This window comes from Lupinus angustifolius, chromosome LG05 (assembly GCF_001865875.1).
Source record: "Lupinus angustifolius cultivar Tanjil chromosome LG05, LupAngTanjil_v1.0, whole genome shotgun sequence".
Taxonomy (NCBI): Eukaryota; Viridiplantae; Streptophyta; class Magnoliopsida; order Fabales; family Fabaceae; genus Lupinus; species Lupinus angustifolius.
The window spans coordinates 24,997,777-25,004,041 of NC_032013.1; positions in this window are offsets into that span (position 1 = coordinate 24,997,777).

Here is a 6,265-nt window from a genome sequence, read left to right on the forward strand (position 1 = left end):
GTAAGCTACCTTTCTTCAAGGCTAAGTAACCAAATTAAGCACATAGCATGCCATGCTTTAACTTGATTACTTTTAGCAATTCATTTTGAGCTATTGTCTTGAATTTTGGCTTGAATTCTTATCCATCGTTGAATTTATTCTTTAATATTCAATTTCCTACAAAACTCAAAGAAAACTTGGACAAGAATTAATAAAGAACCAATTTATTTAATAATGCAAAATTCACCTAAAAAGTGTTAATTTAAGTTGGTTTTCTACAATTTGCATAGGATAAAAGCCATAGAATGATGGTGAAAAGTGTATACTTTTGGCACTTATCAATGCCCATATTGATCAGTTCTTGAAATTATGTGAGACTGTAAGGATCCATGGGGATTTTGAAGATGCCATTCGTCTCCACATGTATCCATATTTCCTTAGAGACAGAGCTAAGACGTGGCTAAGAAATCAAAATTCTAAAATTCAAGCAACATGGCGAACTTTGGAGGAGGCATTTCTCAACAAATACTTTCCTCCTTCCAAAACTGTGCACTACAGGCACCTCATCCAAAACTTCCGTCAAAAGGATGGGGAGTCAATTATTGAAGCTTGGGAAAGATTAAATGAGTTGACTAAAGCTTGCCCTCACCATGGCATTCCACCATGGATGCTAGTTCATAACTTCTACAGTGGGCTAGACTTTCCATCTCAACAAATGTTGAACTCTTTAGCAGGTGGTGCCTTTATGTGCAAAGGAATTGATGTTGCTTTAAATATCATAGAGAATATAGTTTCCATTCATTATCAATTGGCGAATGAGAGGAGACACCATCCAAGAAGAGACTCTGGTGCATAATATTCAGGCAATCAGATGGAGAAGGTAATTTTCATGCTGGATAACCTTTCTCAAAGGTTTGGAAAGCTGGAAAAGTACCATGCTAATGCTATTAGGTCTACTAAAACATGTGACGGGTGTGGAACCAAAGGACATGAGTGTTCTGAATGCAAAAGCTTCACTAAACCTAAATATGGAGCATTGACTAATGAACAACCTGAATCATGCAACTACTATGACTACAAAGAGATGAGTGAACAACAATTTAACCCACCTTATAGGCAGAACAATCCCAACCTTTCATGGAGGAGCAACAACACTCTGAATCATCAATACCAGGATGGACCAGGTAACAGGAAACCTCCAACAAGGTTTCCACATGTATAATCTTTTCCTCTTGATCCTACTCTTAAAACATTAGTGGATGGTCAGGAAAAATTGCTTGCTAACCAAAATAAATTTCATGAAGATCAAGTCCTGATTAATAAAAGTTTTTCAAACATGGTCAATAACTTGAATTCTATAATAGAAAACCTGACCATCCAAGGTAAAATGATGGAAACACAAATTTCCCAACAAGCTAGTAATTCTAATAGGCACACATGGATGTTTCAGGGACAAAAAAAATCTAAATAATGAACTTTGTAGAGTTGTCAAAGTAAGGAGTGGATAAGAACTGAGTGATATTCCTCAAATTAGGAAAAATGCATAAGTGGAAGTGGAACATACAGAGACACAACTCCCTAAGCGGAACAAAATTTTGAAAAAGTGTCTAAGTATGTAACTCCACCGCCATATGTACCACCAGTTCATTTTCCTTAGAGATTGGCAAAGGAAAAATTAGAAAAGAAATTTGGTAATTTTTTTGATATTCTTACGAAATTATACATCCGCTTGCCCTTTAGTGAGGCAATACAAGATATGCCTACATGCACAAAATTTCATAAGGATAATTTATTTAAAAAAAGAAGACTAGAGGACTATGAAACAATTGCTTTAACTAAGGAGTGCAATGCTTTAATTCAAATTACCTCCTAAATTAAAAGATCCTAGTAGTTTTTCTATCCCATGTTTAATAGGAAATAATAGTTTTGATCATGCCTTATGTGACTTATGGGAAAGTGTGAGTATCATGCCCTTAACTGGGTGCAAAAATTTGGAAGTGGGTGAACTAAAACCCACTACTATATCACTTTAATTAACAAATAGGTCAGTTAAATTTCATGTAGGCATCTTGGAAGATGTTCCTATCAAAGTTGGGAAAATTTTCATTCCAGCAGATTTTATATTACTAGAGATGGAAGATGATTCACAAATCCTAGTCATACTAGGTAGATCCTTTTTGGCTACCTATTGTCCTATAATTGATGTGAAGAATGGAAAATTTTCCTTAAGCATAGGGGATGAAAAGTTGAATTTCATATTTCTAAATCTATTAAACAACATTCTCTTGAGGATTCACGTTTCAGGGTTGATATGCTGAACCAAGTTGTGAAAGAGGTAGCAGCTAGAGTGCATTCTAAGGATCCCTTAGAGAGATGCATTGTCGATGGTGACACTTCGAACATTGATGAGGAAGTGGCTGAGGTTATTGAATTTCTGAATGCAAGCCCAACACTTCCTCACAACCTAAAAGATGAGACCTTGAAGGTAATGCCCAATCTAAATATTGGGAGGATGGAAAACACCTAAAATTGAATTAAAAACACTCAACTCCACCCTCAGGTATGAATTTCTTGGACCTAATTCATCTTATCCAGTTGTTGTTAATGTTAAATTAAATAAATTGGAAACTAAAAAATTGTTAAGGGTCCTGAGAATGCATAAGAAGGTAATAGGATACACATTGGATAATATAAAGGGCATAAACCCTTCTTTTTGCATGCATAGAGTTTTTGTGGAACCTAACCATAAAACTTCAATTGAAAACTAGAGGAGACTAAATCCTAATATGAAAGAAGTGTTGAAACTTTTAGATGCTGGGGTAATATATCCTATATCTGATAGTGAAAGGGTGAGCCCAATTCATATGGTTCCTAAAAAGGGAGGATTGACTTTTGTGAAAAATAAGAAAAATGAATTAATACCAACTACAATAGTCACAGGTTGGAGAATTTGCATTGATTATAGAAAATTAAACACAACCACTAGGAAAGATCACTTCCCTCTCCCATTCATTGATCAAATGCTTGAAAAGCTTGCTACACATGAATATTTCTGTTGTTTAGATGGGTACTCGGGATTTCATCAAATCCCCATTCACCCTGAAGACCAACAGAAAACTACTTTCACATGTCCTTATGGCACCTTTGCCTATAGGAGAGTGTCTTTTGGGCTATGTAATGCCCCATCTAATTTCCAAAGATGCATGATTGCAATATTCTCTGATTTTATAGAAAACATAGTGAAAGTTTTTATGGATGATTTTTCAGTTTATGGACTTTCATTTGATGACTGTTTAAAAAACTTGACAAAAATATTGCAGAGATGTGAGGAAGTGAATCTTGTATTAAATTGGGAAAAATGTCACTTCATGGTGCGTAATGGTATTGTGTTGGGGCATTTAATTTCAGGAAAAGGGAGAGAGGTGGACATGGCAAAGATTGTAGTAATAGAAAATATGCTACCACCAATTAACATAAAAGGTGTTAGGAGGTTCTTAGGCCATGCACGATTTTATCGTAGATTCATAAAAGATTTTTCAAAAATTGTGAAACCCTTTTCTAACCTTTTAATGAAAGATACTGCATTTGATTTTAGTGTTGCTTGTCTAGAATCATTTTGCATGTTGAAGGAGGCATTGGTCAGTGCACCAATATTGCAATCACCAGACTGGAATCTTCCCTTTGAAGTGATGTGTGTTGCTAGTGATTATGTCGTGGGAGCAGTGTTTTGCCAAAAGAAGGACGAGAAGATGCATGCGGTGTGCGACAACACCACTATGTACTTTCCATCTCACCATGCAGTCATGGTTCTTTCACTCTACCAGGCCGGAGGCCGGTACCTACTGTGTCATCCACCCAACCTTCGACTACTTGTGGACCAGCTATTGCAGGACCATCAATGAGGCGAAGGATTTAGAATGATGTGACTCGTTCTACACTACCAACGAAAGCCGCTCAGTGTATAATGCTAGAACCGCAGGCGTATGCTAGGACAAGGATTAATTCACGGGGTTCTGCCTATGATACCATGGAGGAGATGGAATCTGAAGATGATGATTGTGTGGAGTTGGTCCGCATAGAGGACTTTATGAAGGTGATAGATTTCTCTTTGGACTCCAAGCTGGAGTAGGACCCGTTAGTGTTGGAGTTAGCCGTGAGGAGCTATTTCCTTTTCCTTTTTTATTTTTGGGGTTAGGGTATCTGTGTACATTACTATTCTAGTGCTGAAGAATTCAGCCTATGTTGTATAGCTTCAGTTGGGCGATGATTAGATTTTGCCTTGTATTTTGTATTGACATTTTACTTGACTAAGCAACACCTTGTTATGCATGTTGTAGGGTCAAGTGTAATTATTAGTGAAGAAGTATTCAGGAAAGTATTGTATCATTTTCAGTTACCGTGAGGTAACCGTCATTGAGTTTTCGCAGTTTATGTTACTAAGAACATGATGTCTCAAAAAAGAAATGCATATAAGTAAAACAATTTTAATGATATATTAAAAAAAAATCCCATTTTAATCACAATATTCATAAAATAATCTTTGGGACATTACATGAAACATATTAGTTAGCTACATTAGGGTCGTGGTTAGGCAAAATGTGATGAGTGTGAAATTATGCTACATTTGCATTGCATTTAACTTGCATTTTAGGACATAGTTAGGACTTTAGGATTGTTTTTAGTTTTTATTTCTCTTTGTTCGGGTTGAGCGGGTGTTTTTGGCTATGTTGTGCAGTTTGGATGGATTAAAGCCAAAAAGAGTAGAGATTAGGTGCAAGAAGATGGAATTGATTGTTGAGGCTATGCCAAGACTAATTGAAGGGCCAAAAGAAGTCATAGATGTTATATTATATTCCTATTTTTTAGATTTGTTTTGTTGGGATTTGCCAAATATTTTGTAATTAGGATAAATGAGGATTCTCCCTCAAGGATGAAGACACTTTACACTTTACACTTTACACTTTACACTTTATATTACAATTCTCTAATTTAGAATTTGGTATTCTCTTCTCCATCATGAGTGACTAATTCCCTTTGTTTTTAGGAATTGGGCTATGCCCTTTTACATTTAATGAACACTTGTTCTTACTTCTATTTCATTGAGTGTTGTGATTTGAATCATTAAACTGAGTTTTATTCGTGCAAGTTGTTTGACCAACAAATTACACCTCTTAGATACATTGGGGAAGGACCGAGAAGTGAACCCAAGTATCTGACCATTGAGTTATTCTGACTAGAATCCTAATTCACGAGAGTAGTATTAGGATTCTTGGGGTTTCTGGAATTCACCTTGGGTTGCTACAAAGCGATTAGATAGAAATATCCAAGTAAAGGATTTAATTGATAATCATACCACGAGAGTAGGTGTGACTTCAATTGATTACACGTGTCAGAGCGCGATAAAGGATTACACATATCAAAGAGCAATTCACCCTCACAACTTAAAGTTCATGAAAAGGAGCAAAACAAGGATTTGCGAGTGTAAAGGCAATAACCCTTATCCTGGGAACTCTTCCTAAATTAGATTTCAATCATTTTTAATATTTTCACAATTATTCTTGTCAATTGTTCAGTTGTTCTAAATTCACTTTTAATTACTCTTCGAGTTAAGTATAAATTAATTGTTATAACTAAAGGAATTTTCATGTCCTCGTGGGATCAATATTTTATTACTTGACGATATAATGATGTACTTGCGATTTGCCCTATCAGAATGTGCCTATAACATTAAGCATATACAATGATGTTAGGTTGAATATTATGAAGGAACATATTTGGAATGAAATAACAGTAAGTTTCTATTTTAGTGTGTGTTTATGTGTTTTCATGCAATGTATATACTTTTATGCAATTTATATGTATTTTTGTGTATACATGCAATGTATATGCTTCTATGCATGTAATTTATTTATGTATTTTATAATTTTGTGTTTTCAGTCAACTTTTGATGTTGGAGAAGAGCATAGGATTACCTCCTTAAATCTACTGGCAAGACACTCTAACAATTCAGAACCGATGCTAGAAAATGTATCAGAGATGCTGATGGCAATGTCAACCTCAAACCTCAGACAAAATATGCAAATATCATTGAAGATGAGGATCGGAAAGCTTTCATCACTACATGCACAAAAGACGTGTCTTTCTTGCTAAAATCATAATATATACACACACACACACATATATATATATATATATATGATTGTTGATATTAATGTTGTTTGTTTTTGCAGAAAGTAAGTAACGAAAACCACAAGAAGGCATCTAAGACTTTATATCCATGCCGAGC